This window comes from Lissotriton helveticus, chromosome 1_2 (assembly GCF_964261635.1).
Source record: "Lissotriton helveticus chromosome 1_2, aLisHel1.1, whole genome shotgun sequence".
Lineage (NCBI taxonomy): Eukaryota > Metazoa > Chordata > Amphibia > Caudata > Salamandridae > Lissotriton > Lissotriton helveticus.
This window is the reverse complement of record NC_136058.1, coordinates 428,325,718-428,346,447: the sequence shown is the minus strand read 5'-3', so window position 1 is coordinate 428,346,447 and position 20,730 is coordinate 428,325,718. Positions and strand designations below refer to the sequence as shown.

The window sequence follows — 20,730 nt, the reverse complement described above, 5'->3', positions numbered from 1 at the left end:
TTTGCGTTTTATTCTGGTGTTCTCGGCCACAACCAACACGTGTTTCGTCGCTACAGAGTGTGATCCCACGACTTTCTCAAGACTGTGTAAAAAATAAAGGTACAGAACCATGGTCTAAATAGAAGTCACATCCTTCTCAGTCATTGGTATTATTTTTTGTAAAATTAAAAACGGCCACAGCGCATATAAACTAAGGGGGTTGTCTATGTTAGGTATACAAACAATAGTAACCTAACCTTGTTGAGAAGATACAAGTAAAGAAAGCATTCTAAGATACAGTATACGATGGAGAGAGCGAATCTAGATAAAACTCCAATGGCAAAATTACCTCTTTATAGCCCTTGTGCACAAAATCCTTTGTAATTTCAAGTGTGAAAACCCAGTCTGTGATTTGATCCGAATGATGGCTATCATGTCGCGTGCTCTAGTCTAAGGGTAATAAGTCCCAAACCTTATAGCTCCAAGTGTATCAAGCATGAAGCTGAGAAATAAATACCTATACTGTCCCAGTATAACTTTCTGTAAATAAAGAAGGGATATTTTTAACACCTTCGCTGCGGAGGCTATTCCGCCACAGCGCTAAGGGGGCGGGGGGACCGTGCGACGCTCACACGCTGGTGACGGAACCGCTCAGTTACCAGCCTTGGGTGAGCTGTGCTGATGATGGAGCAGTTCCGTCATGACCCCGTCCGCTCAATAGAAGGCCATGACGGAACCACTCCCTCATCAGCACAGTGCCACCGCGGCTGATGACGGAGCGGTTCCGTCATCAGCGTCGAAAAGGTTAACCGTCTGTAAATCCATATCTGTAAAGAGTTATTGATATTTGAAAGAAACCTACTTTCAATGTGGTGTTAATCCCGACCCACACAGGGTTCTGTTAAGTATCAACGACGAGTCCAAATGATGGGTCCTCTGATTCGTGTGTTCTTGTTTTCTTCCAAGAATCAGGCTATATCTGTAAATCAAATGCTCTGGTCATGTTCTAGTGTGTTAAGCGTCCGAATAAACCAAATGTCTGATAGTGCTCTTAATCCGTAAATTAGCTATCAAAGCACTGCTTTAAAACGCTCTGTTATCAAGGGATCCCCTCTCAGCCGAGATCCGGCTCTATTCTGTAACTCACAGCAGAGGCATCCCCCAGAAGGTCGCACCGCCCGAATCCCAATAACTTCAGACCACACCAGTTTGTTTTATGGAAGAATTAAGGCCGCAGTTTATTAGGCATTGTCACTTACAAGCGATCCTTTACACGCCATTATTTCCATCTGGCGACCCTGTGTCCTTACACCATCAGCTCTGCACTGTACCCTACATTCAGTGCAGCTCTCTTTTTCAAAGTGACTTGTCCCCGTCCTTAACCACCATTGCCTCTGCACTGTGCCCTACATTCAGTGCAGCTATCGTTGCCAATGTAACCCCCTCCCTGGGACACCCCTTTTCCTTTCTCTCCGGGCAAGCTTCTGCTTCCGGCCCGACCGGGTAACCTTTTACCTCCGGTTTCCAAACACTCCTTGGGTAAGCGTCTGCTTTAACCCAACCGGACGGCCCCTTTTGCATCCGGTGTCCACTCACTCCCGGGTAACCAGCCGGTTCCCACCCGGCCGGGTGACCTTTTCACTTCCGGGGCCCACACATTCCCTTCCGGGTTGGCGTTTGTCCCTGCCCCCGCCCAAGTTGCGCCATTAATTGTTTACTTCCGGTGCCAAATTCCCCGGAGAAAGAGGGCTTTGTGCCCGGTGTCCATCCTTAAATAGCCCTTATCATCCCTACCACATTCCTACCTTAAATTTATGGCTGAGCTGACCCAGCCCTAATGCTTGGTGGGCCTGCTCTTTCTCTTTCCCTGCCTTTGCACCCCTTATCTCCCGCCAATCATTGGTGCCCGGGCTCTGCCTCCCGGGGGCGGCCTCCACTGAGACCCCCGGTCCAGCCACTGTCCCCCTCCCCCTGGGGAGTGGGGGGCCGAACCAAGGGGCATTCTCTCGGTTGCTTCAGTACGAGGCACAGAAACAGCTCCATAAAGTGAGAGGTGAACCAGGGTTCATGGGAAAGCCGAGTTTACCCGAGCCCGGCCACACACTGTTGAAGTCTATCAAGGCCTCACTCTTAATGCAAACGCTGACAGTCACACGCGCCTGCTGTGTATAAGGAAGGGTCCTTGGGTCTGTGGTCAGCCTGGATCTCACCTCGAGAGCCGTTCTGGTATTAAACGTTCATCCTCATGTCTCGCTCGTGCTCCCTCCGGGTCTTTGGAGCCTGATGACCCGGAAGCTATCAAAGTACATGAAGCCTGTGACCTCAATCTTACCTTTCTACCGTCGCAGAGTCCAGCAGAGGATCAAAACATCAGCACAGGAGCCGGTGTGTCCAAACCCGCAGCCCGAACGCGGTGCGCGGGATCCAGAGCTGTGCGGCATCAGCAGAGGAACCGGCCGTCGTTTTGGGTGACTTCCGGTATCCCGACACAGCAATAAACGAAGGACTACGGTCGTGGAAGGGGCGACATCTTGGAATGGGGAATCTGTCAAATGCTCGTGTTCTGTGCACGTCACAGCTGCGCATGTGCAGGGCGAAGACACTACTTCCTATCGCCGATTTAGGACCTTGCACGGGGTACAGACTGAACTGCCCTGAACAGATGACGCTCCGTGTCACTGCGGCTGCGCAGAGAAAGGACACTGCCCCCTCCCCATAGACGAGCCGAACCGAGGAGCTTTGCACTTAAATACACCTCCGCGGGTGCTGTGGCAGCTGTTGTCTCTCATTCATTGTGTCCCCCGCGCGGCCCTGTGCTGGCGCTGAGCTGTCGCCCTTTACTGTGCTGTGAACGAAAGAAAGAAATCTTTCTTACATGCATCTGTCCTCCGCGCATGCGCAGTTGTTCATCCATCAGTACCTCTTTAATCCGCGTTCCCCGGCGGGAGGCAGTATCTGTCCTCAGCGCATGCGCAGTTAATCCAATGTCTCCTTACTCTGCACTGTGGGAAGCGGTGTCTATCCCCAGCGCATGCGCAGTTGTCCATGAACAGGCCCCCCCCCTTTTAACCCCGCGCTCATGGTGCAGTCCTGGCCTCAGCTCAGCAGGGAGCACAGCACCCAAACCACCCAGGAGAGGCCCGACCCACAGCAGGGAGCACAAGACCCACATTGAACCCCAGGTGAGGTCCAGAGATACAAAGATTGTCCCAGGCAGCACCGACTGCGCCTCATTGTACCTGGGCTGGGCCTGCACAGCATCATCTGATGAGGCTAAAACTCCCCCAAATATGACTCAACCTCACTAGGGCCTCAGTGACCAGGCAGCGGTAAGCCAATGCCCATCAGGTAAACAAGCATTGGCATCGCCAGTAGGTCTGGGCCTGCACAGCATTACTGATGAGGCTAAAACTCCCCCAAATATGACTCAACCTCACTAGGGCCTCAGTGACCAGGCAGCGGTAAGCCAATGCCCATCAGGTAAACAAGCATTGGCATCGCCAGTAGGTCGCGCCTCTGGGACCTTATAAGTGTTTAGTTAGCCAGCACAATATCCTTGGTGCAACAACATCAACTGTTGCATGGCTAAACACTTATAAGGTCCCAAAGGCGAGACCTATTGGCTATGCCAATGCTTGTTTTCATTGGTTCCTGTTTGTGCCTTTTAGAGATGCATGCTTCTGTTTCGTCCTCGTGTCTAACTACTCCCACCTTTTGTTGATCTAGATCACGGCTACTCACATTTTCCCGGGGCCTGCTAAGTTTGGTCTATGATGTGACCGAGGGCCGCCCTGATGCCAGCGGGGTGTTAAGTCTGGGTAGGAGAAACCCGAGTAGGACCCTAAGGTCATCAGAGGATCTTCTTATGCAACACGGCAGAATAAAAAGAGCAAGATGGGGAGGAAGGTCCTTCAAGCACTTGGTTCCTAAAATGTAGAACACACTACCCAGGGACAGGCGCATGATAACCAACAAATTAGCATTCAGGAAAAGACTCAAAACATTGCTCTTTCCCTAAAAACTCCAGATCTGAGGCAACTTGACTTAGTCCACCGTAGTTATGTTTCTCTTAGCGCTGGGAAGCCTACGGGCAGCTATGCACTTTACAAATACATAAACATCTTATCTGAGCCTCTTGTTCAGATAAATTGGATAGCCATCTAGGTTCGCGGACTACTGTACAAATGGGTTTAGACAGCAAGGATTTAATTGCTCCACTGAGTTCGGTAAAGGCGCTGATAGCCACTGGGTGTGGAACAGGGCCTCTAAGCAGATTTTAATAAGATTCATGTTTCCCCTAACCATAGAACTGAATCGGTCTGCGTTATTAATGCATCGCCATACCAGTCTGAGGTTATCTATGGACGGTGATAGATCTCCAGCACCATATTCTGTCTGAGGCGTTGGAACTGGAGACACCCGTAACGTTACTTGTATTGGGTTATGGTCCCTAAAGATTGTGCCCATAATTTCTTCTTTAAGCAAGCTTGCTTCAAAAGCGGGGGAGATAAGAAACATTATCAATTGTAGATGAACAGCCCCTTCCTCTGAATGTCGGTTCAGGGGGTGCATTATCTTTTGTAGTTGCATCAATTTCCATAACATTAATTAAGTTAAAGGTGTTCAAATGGTCCATTAGCTCTCTACCCCTATTGCATGTTTGTCTGCTGCTGTGTGAATATTCACTTGACCATGAGTAAGATAGCTTAGCATTAAAATCGCCCCAGACAGATTCCTACTGACTTGAAAGAGTCTTTGGATTTTCCAATAGATGCAATAAAATTAATCACATTTATAAAAATGCATATTTGGAACAGAATGAAAATCATTGTTGTAAAAATAAATTATCCAAAAGGAAATTCCCCTATTAAATAATATGCCTAGAAAATTATTGTTATCTGTATGTACAGTTGTTATGCATCCCCCTGTCTTAATATTGACCCAGATTGATGAAGGCCCCCCCCCTGCTTGAGGGTTGTTGCTAGGATATTATGGCATTCAAACCCCTCAATATGCAATTCTTGAGTGGCCCATGTTAACTGAAATAAAAGGATATCTTGGTCTTTAATAAGTTGTACCCAATCTGGCTGGTGAAGTTTAGAGAACAACCTTGCAACATTCCAGCTTAAGATACGGAAGCCTGAACTTGCTGAGGCCTTCGTTTGCATAGGAGGGATAAGTGGGTTGTGGGAATAGTACACTCAGTTACTGGCAGGGCATGAGGTAACCTAATAGCAGGATCAGTATTTTCCCCAAAAGTTGATAGTCAGTCTTGGGTCTCAAATCCAGACACGGTCTGGAATCTATTAGGGGTAGTAATTCAAGAGGGATTGTTGGTGAAAGGAGCATGACTTGGTTTGTAGAAATAACCACGTGATAGTGCGCATATGTTAGTGCTATTATGTGTTATGAATTTGCAACCCCTTAGTAGGTGTCTCACCAAAGAAGGTCTGCGAAAGTTAATTAGAATACTGTGCCCTTCGATATTTTTTGTAGATGCACTGACTCACCCAACCCTGCGTGCCATAATAATATCCTTTATTTCGGATACATGGAAGCTTCTATGCCTTGATAGCCAGTCCGCACATTTATTGCGTAGCTGGTCCCATGACTCATGCTGATCCCTCTTTAAAGTAGGTACTCCTGCCAGTACCAACACATAAGGGCAAGCAGCGGGCGGCAGACTCAGGACATCCTGATTAGCCATTCATACTTGGGGCGGCAGGAACATTAATGCACGAGGTACTAGACAACCTGTTCTGATTCGAGCCCCTGGGCCTGTTTAACCTATTAGCACCATCCCTGGTGGGGTTGGTATTTGAAATGGTTATTGGTATAGGGGGGTGAGGGAGCTGACCCGTTTCTATCTATAGGCAATTGAGGCAGCCCCTGGATTGATCGTATATATCGGGTGAAGGGTGATTGCGGGAGCAGTAACTCTGGCGGTTTGCGACCCAATTTTGGCATCTAAAATACTCATACCAACACCTACACTAATGATGGCCCTTCTCCCATCAACCCCTTTGATTTCGGCCACCTTTTCCCCCATTCTCCCCTTAAAACGCTTGGCTACTAAAATAGCCACCCGCCCTCTTATCATGGGTAGATGAAAAGAACTGCTGGGGAAAGAGTTGTGACCTCATTCTATGCCAATCTTTGGAGAGGAGCTGTGTCTCCTGGAGGAGGCACACATCTGCCTCCATATTATCCAGGTAGGAAAGGATGGACCTCCTTTTATTGGGATTGTTGAGACCTCTTACATTTAGAGTGAGAATTTTCAGTGAGGGCTGGGAAATAGCGTGTCATAGTGAGTGCACCAGCTTTAGCCTGTATTTGGGTCCCTGTGATCCCTTTCCCCCCTGAGCCCCCAACGTCTGCCCGGCCTTCATTGCCCTTTGATCCTCTCTTCAACGTCTTGAACCTACATACCAGTTCTCCACCCTCCCCTTCCTAACTCCAACTTCGAAACCCATTAACCTCAAATTGTCCAGGGCCCGCCTTTCGTGCGTGCGCGTCCTTGGAAATCGGAATAGTTGGGAACGTGTGCGGCCTGTTCCCCGTGTCTCTACACTCCCCGTGTCTCTACGCTCCCAGCAGATTTGTTCGCCGCCCACCCAGCCTTGCAAATGTCACTTATCTGTCCCTCAGTCGTTCACGGTGTCACCATAGGGGAATGTCTCTTTCGACAATGTCTCCAGCACTGCCAGAATTTATCATGCCATGGTCTTGGGGTCCGGTCTTGTTGCTCGCTCTGTGCTACGCCTCCCGTAGACCTTATGCCATCTTTCTCGAGTAGTTTTGATCTGTGGGCCCTCTGTCTCCTCCTGGATTGGATTCTCAATGCCCAGCCCCTGGCAAGTTTCCTGCATGGATATGAGCTGAAGGAGTTTGCCCTGCCATATGAAAATCAGCCGGAAAGGGTGACCCAAAGAATACAGTATTCCTTGAAGACACATGGTTGCCACTCGGAGCTCTCTACACTTTTGAAGGGGTATAAGAGCCAGGTCCTGGTACAAAGCTATGGAGTGGTCCTGATATCTTAGTGGTTGCTTGTCCCTGGCAGCACGTAGCATACACTCTTTTAGTTGAAAGTCTGAAATGTAAGCCAAAATATCCGGTGGGGGTGCCCAGTATGCTCCTGAAGAGACCCTGCAGGTATTGTGTGATGTCTGGCCCTTCTTCTTTAGGTGGAACTCCCTTAACACGGATGTTGTTTTGCCGAGACCGATTCTCCAGGTCTTCTCTGTGTGCCTGGAGATCGATCTGTTGAGCCTTGAGCCGGACTATCACTTGCTGTAGATGCTCCACCTCCTTTTCCTGGGCTTGCTCCTGATCCTCGATGGAGGCCATACGGTTCCCAACGGCATCGACGTCCCGCCTTATCAAAAGGCGGGACGTTGATGCCGTTTGGGAACGTGTGGCCTCCATCGGTTATCTCCTTCATCTCCCCCGCTATTTCCCTTTTCAGCGTCTGCAAGTCGCCTTGTAATGCACCGAATAGAGACTCTAAAAAGGTGTGGGTAACTGGGGCTTCAGAGGTGTCCGCATCTTGGCTGATTTGTGTCATTGGGGAGAGCATCCCTTCTCCGCTGCCGGTCATCGGGAGCTTGGTCAGCATCTTTTTTAGATTCTGATGCTTCTTGCTTCTCGCTGAGGACATGGCTGCTATATCTCTTACCACATCACCAGACCGGCCTGCCTTGTCGTGGGGGTCCCAGCTCCAGTGGGTGGCAGTCACCAGGTTGTCCTCCCGCTGAGCTCCACTACCCTGTTGCATGATGGTGACGGCCATAGTTGTCACTCCCTTTCAGTCTCGTCCGGGCCCTGCTGCCTTCAACCGTCTGCTATTGCCCTGCTGGGCATCTGATGCTTGTTCTCAATACTCTAAGCACTTTGCGCCCGAACCTGCAGTGAATCCCCCTATAGGCCAGCAGCCCTATCTGATCCTGGAGCACTAGATGTCTTTTTGGACCACTGTGGCTAATTCCTGCACTATGTGCTTGCAGGCCGTGGCCTCCGGTTTCCTCTGACTTGGCAGTCCGCTCCAGAGAGACTACTCCATGCCCGGGCCCCTCATCCATTGGCACCTTGTGATTCTTACAGCGTTACAGTTCATATCTCATTACCCTTATTGGATTTTGTCATTTTAGTGTCATTTTGTTCAATACATTTTCCTTTATTTTTCTATTTCGGTTTGGGTTTTTTATTGTTTTGCATTTTGACTTTTACTTGTTTGGTTTCTGCATAAATGTTTTACATATTACCTTAAGTTAAGCCTGCCTGTTTGGTGCTTAGGTACCAGGGGGTTGATCCTAGGTTAATTGAATGGCTTTGAAAGTTCACTCTGACAACGGTTGTGATTGGTCCTCATCTACCGCAAATAAAAATTCAGTTTCTTACAGAAACGATCTGAAATTATCTGCAACACAGGCAGTTGATAACCTACCAGGGTTGAAGCACCATGTGGACAAATTGGAATATGGGAACGGTATTGTGTGGCAATAGAACCTCTAAAAAAAGTCAGCTTGCAGATGAACCAAGATTCACGCTTGAATGTCACAACTTTTTAAAACAAGGTAGTCAGGAAAGTGTGACGAATATATTGCAGCTCTTTGCATTTTGACAGCCCCAAGCAAATTTGAGAACAGAATGGATGTATGTAGCAGAGATGAGTCTGTTCACCCAATGTGAGTGGTGATATCCGCATTGCTGGTCTGCCTGAAGTTATGATGCTGCTGACAGTAGCATGTCTGCTAAAAGCGATGACGTGACTGTGGGAACTATAAAGCCAAATAAGAGAAAGTTATCTTCCGACACCGCAGTCTTCATGACTGAGACCAGTAACACTGAAGACTCTGAGACTCACATCAGTAATTTCTCCTTTCAGAGCGTTATTGCTGCAGATGGAGTGAAGCCAAGAAGTAAGCACTTTACTAAGGTACCAACAAAGTTTAATATTATTAATTTGTATTAACTTTTTCTCTTTTGCAGCATTTGGAAATGCATTTTCTAGTTTTGTTGCTTTTTGGTTAGTTTTTTTATTTTAGGCTCTTATCTTCGGTTTAAAGGGAATAATGTTGTAGTGTGTGACCCTAATGCTGCAGTTTGCATTTCATTACCATCATTTGCTTATCCTGGAAAATCTCCAGGGTGTAGGAGGTTTGCTGTTCCAGAGTTCTTTCTCCAGCTTCTGGGCAGTTGTTGCTCTGTGGCGATCTATGGTCCTGTTTTTCTGCTCTCCTTGTAATAGCTCCTATCAGAGCTCTATCCTCCCGCCAATTATAATAAGATGCCAGGCATCACCCAGCACACAACAGCCTATGATGGGCTACGTCTGTCTGCTCGGCGCAGTTAGAGTGAGGATAAAGTTCTCCGGACCCATCAGGCTGAGAATGTAACCTAAGGGCTTAAGATGAAATGAAGAGCTTACCTCCTTCCTGAGTGGCTCCAGACTGCTGTGTGCAGACCCGATAGCTGGCAGCACCCTGCCGTATGTATGTATAAATCAGATTATGTTGGAAGTAACCTGCAATATAGTGGTAGGCAGCACCCTGCAATAGAGTAGGATTTCTCATAGTATTTTATTTCCTGACACATTAATGGAGATTGTCTTTTAACTGGCAGAAGAACAACACTGACCATACATTTTCCTGGGTTTGTCTTTAAAATGACGTACACATTAGGAATGGCATTTCGTTCTGCTGGAATAATAACACAAGTTATCTTGCACTCTATGTTGTTGCATGAATTTTTGGCTGCAATGCATTCCATGTTTCATTCAAACAAGCTTTCTACAGGGCGCATACATGATTTGCTGCTGTATAGAAATAATGCTCCTGTGTACTGTGGCAGACTCAGAAATATTGAAAAACTTCATGATTTCTCTTTCAGCACTTCATAGTAAAACCTTTCAATTTTTGACTCAATCATTTGGCAGAAACATAACTTAGTACCATTAAAATAGTTGTGATGGGGAACATTCATTTGGGGTTAGGACTGGTTCGACCAGAGTGCTTGCTGACTTGGAGGAGTATGGAGTTCACCACATTGCCTGGTCCGGTGTGGAACCAAGCCAGCAATGCTTTGCTGCAGGCTCATTTGCCCTGATAGCTGGTCAACAGTTTGAGGAGGAGGAGGTGAAGAGCTGGCTAAGTGTGACATGAGGCTGGCATTTCAGTACATCCCTGAGAAATGAGCTTTGAGTCGATGTACTGTTCCTCTTATACCACGTGCAATTCACCCTCTCCAAAGCCTCAAGAATTCCTGGGTGTGAAGGACGGCTGATTCTGATTGGGGGCTTGATAGTTTTCCAGAAACTCATGTTCTTGATTGTTCATGTTTGTCAGCAGTTAATGAAACACGCCCAGGTGTTTTATCTCTTCAGTTGACAGAAGCTACAATAAAAGTTTTGTTGCAAAAAAATATGAATGGCCAACGAGCCTCCGTAGGTCAAAGAATGGAAGGGCTGGGGAACTGTCATTCATCATCTCACTGCTAAGCAGAGCAGTGTCATCCTTCACCCTCACTCAGGCCTCTGATTTTAACCAACATCGCTTAGAAATCTGGGACTTTTAATGAGAAAAACAAAACTACAAGTCCCATAAGCAATAGTGGTGGAAGGTGTCACACATGACCTGGGGCAACATCTGATTCAGCACATCCAGTTCCATTTTTTAAGTATTTGACACAATATTGAATTTATAACCTTTGTTTTTTATGGTCATGAGTCACCAGAATACTAAAAACGTGTCTTTTATTTTCAAGGTCAATTAAGTAATGGTCACCAACTTGGAAGCTCTGTTAATTCTTCAATATTTGTTACTGATCTCCACATGTGGCTGGTTTGGGTCTGCCCCCTGCATCGTTCACGCTAACTCGCACAGGTAAGGAGCTTGTAGCAGCAACATGATAACCCCATACTATTCTGTAAGAAGTGCGCTCTGAGGCAGGTATCCGATAATTTTTGTGAAACAAGCAGGCGCCAATATCTGCTATGTACATTTGTTAAAATAAAACACAATCAAATCACAGTATACTGTTCCGGAGGTTCAGTCCCAGAGTCATTATCTGTAACTGAATGCAGACACCCTAGGAAGCAGGTGCTTTTAAGACAAGTTGCGTTTACTCACCTGATGGTGACATGCTTCATCATTGAGCTATACTCCTCACCAGGCCGGCGCTACAATGCCTGGCGGGCACCACCAGAGGGCACTTTGTCGGAGATCTTTTATTAATTATGCCGGATGAGCATAGTAGGACAGAGGATGTTGTGTCATAAGATGTGAGATTGGTGAAAGCCTGAATATAAGATCAACTATCGACCAGTTGCCGCAATATAGTTAATGCGATCATCCTGATCCATGTTGAGATTAAAAACAGTGGCAGAGAAATTGAGGAACTAACGGCCCCTATCACTGTGTGAAAGTGTCGATCACCTGTGGACCTGCTGGTAAGCTGGGGTCTATACTTCAGGTCAACTTTTTTTATGCCTTGTGTAGTCATGGAGCAATCTGTTGGCATTTCATCAGGACCAAATATGGGAAAATGGGTAAATGTGACCTAATCTTCTCCACAGCATGAGGAGCTCTGTAACTCAAAGCCCTGCACCGTGCATAGGTGATAAGGTGCCATTTAACATTTTACTGCCACAGGTGAGCGCTGCCTAACAGGGTGCACTAGATACGGTAACCCTCCTAAAATTCAGGACATATTGACTTATCAAATAACGAGGACGGCGCCGCATCAGAGGGCAACTGGTTTGACAAGTACATGCTTCCTAGGGTTCCTGCGTTCAGTTAGAGATAATGTCTGTGGGACTGAACCTCCAGAACAGTATACTGTGAGTTGATTTATATGAAGAATGTGTATACTGGACTGTCATTTTCCACAGCATCTCTTGTACTATGTAAAAATAAAACACAACACACCGGGAGGCCAACAAATCTATCATACATTTAATGCAAAAATAGCAAAATGCCAAGCAAACTAACAAGTGACAATTGTCTTTGCAATGGACGAGAGCATCCACCCTAAAGCAAGTTGGAGTATATAATGCTACAATGTATTTTTATACACTTTTCTCCTAATACAAGTCAATGAAACATGAACACGTGATAGAAACTGTTACTGAAACAACACTAATGAGTAGGAGGCAGGATCTTCTCTCGAGAGGAATGTGAGGAGTCCGTGAGGTGCATATCAAAGATACACAGGCAAGCTTTAGAATTCACTGTTTCTGAAAATAACACTTCTGTTTGTCAATATTCAATTTACTACAAGATGCAGTAGAAGTGTGCAGATGGACGTCACTAAATGAAATGGTTCTGGGCCCTAATAGAATCATATAACGTTGCATGCATATTAAGGCGAACAGACACATCAAATTAATATAAGAATATTGTAATTTGGTAATGTAATATATCAATGCACGTTGTGGCATTCATGTGTAAACAATTATCGGTATTAAAGTAACCAGTATATCCAGTTTTGCTTTCTCAATTCCTTCTTCCTAGAGGCCACCACTGCTGCTATCCAGCTGCATTCAGCGGTGCCTCCTGTGACCTGGAATCCTGTATTTAATCAATACCAAAGGTCGGCAATGCTTCTAGCCAACTCCGGTCCCTGGTGCCACTCGCACCTCCACCACCCTTGGGCCTGTTATTCTTTTAGCCAGCTCCAGTCAGTAGTGGCCCCATGGGCCTGTATGTAAGCCTACTAGCCAGCTCCAGTCAGTAGTGGCCCCTTGGACCTGTCTGTAAGCCTACTAGTCAGCTCCTGTTAGTACTGCCCCCTGGGACCTGTTATCATTCTAGCCAACTTGAGTCTTTAGTAGCACCTTGGGACTAGTGATCATACTAACCAGCTTCAGTCAGTATTGGCCCCCTGAGACCTATTATCCTGCTAAGTAACTCCAGTCAGTAGTGACCCCTGTACCTTAAATCCTGCAAATATTCAAAACCAGAGGTTAACTCTACTGCCCACCAGTTTCAGTCAATATTGACATGTTTGTTACCCTGCCTGTAATGAATACCAGAGGCTAGCGTTGTTGCTAGCCAGCTCCGGTCACCAGTGCCCGTCACATATTATCCTCAATAGGATCAATGCCCAAGACCTGTGCAGCTGCTAACCTCCTCTAGTCAGCAGTGACCTCCCAGACCTGGTATTCTGCATATAATCAGCAAGGCTTCGGCCCTAATAGCACTCACCCCACATCAGTATGGTATCTTAGCAATGTAATTTATTTACATCATACCGTAGGTACTGCACTATATCACAAGATCCCAAAAACAAAGAAAATCAAAATTTGCCTAACCATTCAGCACTCCACCTTGTCAAAAATGACCAAATCACACCAAGCACTATAGCCTGCCACATCACATGGCACACTCAGCCACAGCATGACAAGATACCACGGCAGGGATTTGGGGCCATTAATCCTCAGGCATGTATGCTGTAGATGCACATGCTTTGCATACTCCTGCCATCTTGTGTTGGGTCCGGATGTTTGCAAGTTGTTTCAATATTACCCCTAGATTTATATTCCATCGCAAAAATTACCTGCACCACTCCTTCTTTTTGAGCTGGGTTATTTAATTTTATTTGTTGCAGGCTATTTTCACCTTGAGCATGCTCAATTAACTTTCCATTATGATTACTAACAGTTTGAGACCATGATTGTCGATGTTTATGTAACTGCTTCGTTTCGGTTCCCAGATCTTGTGGTAATTTAATATCCTTCCAGGTTTTTAACAAATCTCTATTTGTTGCATCCCCTCTGATACTCTCCCTCTTTGCTCTATTTGTTTCCAATTGTGATGGCTTAATTCCACTTGCAGCATTTCTAAGGACTGAATTCTCCCATTCTCTATCATTTTTATACTATCACCTTGATTGTTTAGGCAATTATTTTTCATAACTGCTCGTACCTCCGATAGATCCTTATTAAATAGAGGGTACAAGGGTTTTGTTGGAGATATTTGTTTACCCTCACCTTCACAATATGATATTTGGTCATGGTTGTTTCCAGTGTTCAATCTCACTATATCTGATGCATTTGTAGTTTTATAAATACTTTTAGAAGCTTTATTTCTTGCTTTCCGTTGTTTTTTCCTCTGTCTTTTTGATAGATGATCCCTCATACCCATTGTTAATGAAAAACTTGGAATTGACCATAAATAATTTTTCCATTGTATTTCAACATCTCTATCGTAAGACCATAGCATATTCATGTTATAATCACCGGTAATAATAATCTCAGGTTGGATGTCATTGTCCAGTTGCTGCAATATCATAATTATCAAATTGGTCGCCATTGTTCTTCGTAATTATATACGTTGATTACTACAAGAGATTTAATTATATTTTGTTCTTTGTATCATATTTTGACAATTAGATAATCCTTTTGACTTGGGACGTCCATTTCACTTTCCATATTTAGCTCAGTTGATATAAAAATAGCCAAACCCCCACAAGGTCTGCCATAATTACTTGTTCTCTTAGCTAATGAGTAATAACACTATACCCTTCCAATCTAAAAGGAACTAAAGCCCAAGTCTCTTGTAAACAAATGATTTGAAAACAGCACAAAGTAGCTAGTTGGTTATTCTGAATCTTAGCTTGAACACCATTTATATTCCACAAACATAATCTGACACTTTCATTCATAATTGTTGGCCCCCTTAAAGGAACTTCAGATTGTAGATGTCAATCCTGCCTGACATTATGGAGGGCTGCTGTTAGCCAACCTAATTTGACAGTGTCAAATAATAGGTCTCCTATTTTTTCCTCTAATGATTGTAAAAGATGCCCGTTGGTCATACCTATGTTTTTTTTAATATTGAGTATTTCTTATTATTCTCGGTTCTCATTTGGTTATGATTTTTTAATTTTGTTGAAACAAAAGGACGTTGCAGGGGAGTTGTTATTTTTATTCCCAAGTCCTGAAAGCGATTATGTTCTTGCATAATAAGGCTGGCGGCAGTAGAAGATGTCCAAATTACTAATATCGATTCGCGATTATTCTTGATTGTGAGGAATTCAATTGATTCTATGTCGGTACATTTAATTTCCTTTAATGAGGGTACTGCATTACACAATTTTAATATGTTCCCACGAGTCAAGATATCATTATTACCCCTAGATTTATATTCCATCGCAAAAATTACCTGCACCACTCCTTTTTGATCTGGGTTATTTAATTTAATTTGTTCCAGGCTATTTTCACCTTGAGCATGCTCAATTAACCTTCCATTATGATTACTAACAGTTTGAGACCATGATTGTCGATGTTTATGTAACTGCTTCGTTTCGGTTCCCAGATCTTGTGGTAATTTAATATCCTTCCAGGTTTTTAACAAATCTCTATTTGTTTCATCCCCTCTGATACTCTCCCTCTTTGCTCTTTTTGTTTCCAATTGTTATGGCTTATTCTCCACCTGTTTATTACATTCCTCCACTTGCAGCTTTTCTAAGGACTGAATATTCCCATTCTCTATCATTTTTATACTATCAGCTTGCTTGTTTAGGCATTTATTTTTCATAACTGCTTGTACCTCCGATAGATCCTTATTAAATAGAGGGTAGAAGGGTTTTGTTGGAGACATTTGTTTACCCTTACCTTCACAAGGTGGAGAAGCGTGGCTCAGTGGTTAGAGGCGGCAGACCCAGAAGCTGAGATCGACCGTGGACCAGGGTTCGATTCCCCGCCTCGGCGGGTCTCGGGCTCAAAAATTCCACGGACTTGACAATTCTCGCTCTGGTGCCTACTCAACTCACGGGGTCACACTCTGCGACTCTGGGCAATAGCTTGCTTAATCTCCACTACGGCCCCTCGCGGCGGGATGCCTGGCTTTCACCTTGTGGACACCCTGCCGGGGTGTCTCACAGGGGAATACCAGGACGGGTTCCCTAAGCAAGCGCCGGGACGCTTACGGGCAGCCGTGCGCTTTACAAATCCAGCACATTTACAATATGATATTTAGTCATGGTTGTTTCCAGTGTTCAATCTCACTATATCTGATGCATTAGTTTTTTTAAATACTTTTAGAAGCTTTATTTCTTGCTTTCTGTTGTTTTTTCCTCTGTCTTTTTGATAGATGAACTTCCGGAGCCGCGTCTGTCATTGTTGATTGTGTCGAGCATAGGTTTATCACTTCTTGATCTTTTGTTTTATCATCTTTTTTTTATTTAACAACAACTTGTTTTTACATTTTATTGTATCTTTAGAGGGGCAGTCGGTCTTGATGGGTTGAATTCCCGCATCAGGAAAATTCCCTTTAACATCGTCAATTATTGTTTTTAAAATATCCGGAATGGTATCCAGTTTAATTAGTGGGGCACAACTACACTCTGCATACGTAGATATTGGCTGAGATTGTGCCCTTACTATTAGATTATTTTGTGGTGTTATCTTCTGCTCAGTTCCGGCAACAGAGGATGCCGTAGCGCTCAAGAGATCTATTTGGACCTCCTTTTTGTTGGACTGATATGTTAAAGCTTCCAGAGTTAATTGCGAGGTTTTGAAGAATAAATCCCAAATTGCTCCCGCGTTCCCACTTCCTGGTACCTAAGTACCTTGGCTATGGTGTTTCCCATTTATGAATGATAGGTCCTTATACTCCTCTTTTAGCGGTCCTTGAAAATCATGTTCCTCGTCATGAATGAATTATGGACTACTATTCAAACCATCTTTTTGATACGGAGTACTCCAACGCTGCAGAGTTTCTGGGTTGCTGGTGTATTCATCCTTATTAATTTGAGATCCGTTATTTTGATTACATTTCGGCTGGTGCTGTTTTTGAACTGAATTTATTTTAGACAGAGTAAGATCCGATTTCAGTGGGGTATTTGCTTCCCTTATGATTTTCACCCCACTATTTAGTTCATTTGGAGCTTCTTGGTCTGATTGATTTATTTGGCCCAAATTAGATGGTTCCCCTATACCGTTAGCTTTTCTGATTTTTACTTGCACTTCTATTGGCATTGGCTGCCTAAGTTGGTAGTAATTGCTGAGTATCTCCCATTGTTAGATTTGTGCATTTTGGGTCCTTTTGTTGTGAACGACCAGTAAGTGGAATAGTTAACATCTCTATGTCCGTTATTTGACCCCAATGGTTGACTTGGTCCTTAGTTCAATTTGACATTCGTTCGACTTCAGCTTTAGACTCAGGGTGGCCTGGTTCACTTACTCCTTGCTTAGGGGATATAATATTTGTTCTACTCAGTGGTTTAATTGGAGTTTGAAGATCACATGAGTTAGTTAGCAATGTTAGCATAGCACCAGTTGGATCTTTCATAAAGTCAAACTTTGACAGCGCAGCGACTTTCCCAGTTTCCCAAATGTATGGACCTTAGATGATTTAAAGGACTATATGTCACCTGCCTGTTCTATTTTAAACGTATCTAATATTGGTGTTTGTTGTATTTTTCTTTTCCTTTTGATAGGAGGGAAAGGTGGCTGCTCCTTTCCTGAGCTCATAATACACCCTTCAAGGTGAAGAAGTCTTGCTTCTGTCAGAGAATCAAACGGGCCAGTGACAAGACCATAGGACAAAAACACCACCAAACACCTCCAAGGGAAAACACCCAAAAATCACACCTCCGTACAGAATCTGCCGGTACTGCTGGTTACTTAATTAATTAATTAATTAACCGATTGATTAACATCCGGGCACCGGGTAGGGCTGTAGTCTAGGCATGCGGAGTAATTCAGGGGCCGAGGGGTGCTTCAAGAGGGTCTAAGTCTATTGTCACTTTCCTCTTTCTATAATTTCTCAGATTTTGTATTACAGACTTATTACAGACTCCAATGGCTCAGCGACTTAGGGACCGATCAATCTTAGCTACTCGCCACACGCCACACACCTCTTGCCACTTGTCACTCACCACTCACTGTTCATTGCTTGTTCGTTGCTATTCATCTCTGACAAGAGTACAAGGGAGAATGCTGGCAATCGTTCAGGAGCAAGAGCGGAATCCAGAGCTAGTCCCACTACAGACGGCAGATGTGGGCACTTCCCTCCACTCCTCGGCTCAGCTCTGTCTGCTCTGCTCAATGCTTAGTAAATACGTAAAATCAGGAGGCAGGCCAAGGCTCCTCTGTGCTCCTCTGTTCTCCTCTGTGCCCTGCTACAGCCGCCGCACCAGCAGCACCGCAGGCAAAGGCTCCTTTGACCTCTGCAGCGGCCGCGGTCCCGGCAGCGGCCGTTCCTGCCCCCACAGCAGATCCGTAGAACTTAAAGCGCCCGTATAACAGGACGCAGATGAAGCGGAAGAAACCTTCGGGAGCGGGAACCGGTCACAAAACAAGCGCGGGCAGTCGTCCCAGGCTCCGCTCCGCTTGCTCGTCAACTCCTCCTCGGCTCGGCCCCTCAGCTCTACTCTGTACGCTTTGCACTCAATGGCGAATCACAGGCCGACAACGACTGTGAACACCGACAGAGGGAAGAATTGTGTGTTTACCCCAGTTAGTAAAAAAACACAGCATAAGTCTTGGCTGCTTCTGCTGCACCCAGAGTCTTATGCGTCTTTGCAGTCTAATTTTTCTGTCTGGAAAAAAATTGTGTCCTGGTTTTCTGCACCCAGTAAATCCAGGTGCAGAAAAACCTAACAACTGATAATCAGGTGGAATAAAATGAACACATGAAAGTATGCCTTCATTTCATTGCCCTTGATTCATACTCTGGACCATAGTTGAGGGATAGGTCTAGGCATAGTCCTCGCAGCACACAATAGATTTGCTTGAGGCAGAGGCCAAAACTCAAGTCAGGATGCCAGATACAAGTAGGTGGTAACTCAGGGCAGGGGAATACACCTGTTGTCCGTGGGGGAGTCATTCCCGTCCCAGAAATCTGCATTACAAATTAATTAATAGTATATATTTTTATATTATCTGTTTGGTACCAGTCCATATGACTTTTATATCTGCCTTTGGGATTCTATGTTACAACTCCATAGGGTACATGTATCCTTTGTGAGCTTAATAAAATGTTGAAAATTCTACAAATCCTCCCTCCTACATCCAAGTACTCTCATGCTACCATTCTACGCTCTGTCTGGAAAAACAGCTCAACATATTCCAAATTCTGCATTAATTTGGCTAGTAAATTATATTTTTGGAAATGTACATGTATTAACTATTTCATTTTAATACTATAGGTGATTGAAATTACGGACGAAGAAAGCAAGATTTAGCAATAAGCAACTGAATGTCAGTGCCATAAGAAGGATTATTTTGAAAAACTGAAGAACATCCAGCATTCTACGTTTAAACAATTTTCAAAAATCTAGGTTTGGCGAGGAAAGTACTATACCTGTAAGTGAAGTCTCTAATTTTGCATTTCATTAACCCAGAGCAAAACCATATCTGTGCACACAGCATCAGAAATAATGTAGAAAGACCACTTCAGCATCCTCATCTGAAATATTATCAGAAAGACAAATTGCCTCATCATGACAGAAAAACATTCATCTAAAGCATCATGTAATTCCAGAGAGGAAGCACACACTGCATAAAAGAAAGTTATAACAAAAGGTATCTTCTGCATACCATCAAAGAAAAGACACATTGGCAAGCAAAAGATTGAAAAATCACCTTTGTTCAACAACCATTTTTAACCAGTTACACAAGTTTGAGACTATCTGCCTCTGGATAGAACACCACGGCCCACTCTGCTCACTCTGGCGAAAAATCTTAAAAATTCACCACTTTATTGTGTTCATGACCATCTCAGATTGTTTCCTTTTTATTGTGTACTGTTCTGTAATTCTATGTAAATCGCCTCAACATTATCTGCTGTGCATGAGTGATATGTAAAACTGTTAATTATAAAAATGGATTAGATGAGCACCGTTAGGCTATAGGTAATGTAAATAAATCCTCGCCTTCGGAACTACAAACCTTAACCTTACACCAAACATAGAAAGGATAAAAGGAACTGATGTTCTGCGACTGATGATCCACAATAGTACTGTGCACGTTCTAACACCCTCAGTTACTGCCTTTACGTCAGTGCAAAAAGGTACTTATCAGTTTAATCATTAAATATCAGACCAAAACTTCATTACTGCAGTGCTAAGAACCTATATAAATAGATTGGAGAAAAACGTCAGTCACAAAATAATTTACTGCCAGAGAGGCTATTACCTAAAGACTATTATCTACTAGAACAATTTCAACAGGTGTTACAGGGCTGCTTCCAGACATATTTTGCTCAATTCAAGTGTTAAGAAGATTACACACAATTTCTTTTAGAGATAAATGCTGAACAATATCTAAACAAGCCAGACTCTAAAATCAGGTTCACTCTTACTGTGGCATAATAGCAAGAGAAAACTAAACATAGAGATATTAACCCTAGGAATACACCTTATAAAAACACAGACTGTGAGAACAAATTCAGTGTTCAAACCCGCCTCAATCAAGGCAAACTAACTGAAATTGGGGAAAAAAGTTACTTGTGCCAAAAAAGATACAGCTATAAATCTTATCTCACAGAATTTGACAGAATGCACACTGGGGGAAACCACTCTCAGTGCAATGTATGCCAAAAAAGTTTCAGGCGTAAAGCTTATCTCACTGAGCATATGAGAATCCACACTGGGGGAAACCACTCTCCGTGCAAAGTATGCCATAAAAGTTTCAGGCGTAAATCTTATCTCACTGAGCATATGAGAATCCACACTGGGGAAAAACCTTATCAGTGCTCTGAATGCCAGAAAAGGTTTAGTATCAAAGCGAGTCTAGATCTACAT

The 20,730-nt window shown here is 44.3% G+C and overlaps 1 protein-coding gene and 1 long non-coding RNA gene across 3 annotated transcripts in view; one reads left to right on the top strand and one right to left on the bottom strand.

Annotated features, from left to right (window-relative positions):
- LOC144807637 (uncharacterized) overlaps nt 1-2,448 on the bottom strand; it is an 83,531-nt gene extending 81,083 nt beyond the window's left edge. Inside the window, exon 1 of one of the 2 annotated variants that reach the window (XM_078673258.1) lies at nt 2,312-2,448. The gene's annotated coding sequence lies outside the window, so the exon portion shown is untranslated. Of the gene's footprint in view, nt 1-841; nt 934-2,311 lie in introns of those variants that run through there. The other variant, XM_078673259.1, reaches the window with a different exon arrangement.
- Nucleotides 2,449-3,052: 604 nt separating this feature from the next.
- Nucleotides 3,053-19,767, top strand: LOC144808002 (uncharacterized). Its single transcript, XR_013606561.1, has 4 exons — nt 3,053-3,161; nt 8,867-8,917; nt 10,744-10,862; nt 19,135-19,767. It is a non-coding gene; the product is annotated as an uncharacterized LOC144808002 (long non-coding RNA).
- The last annotated feature ends 963 nt before the right edge of the window (nt 19,768-20,730 follow it).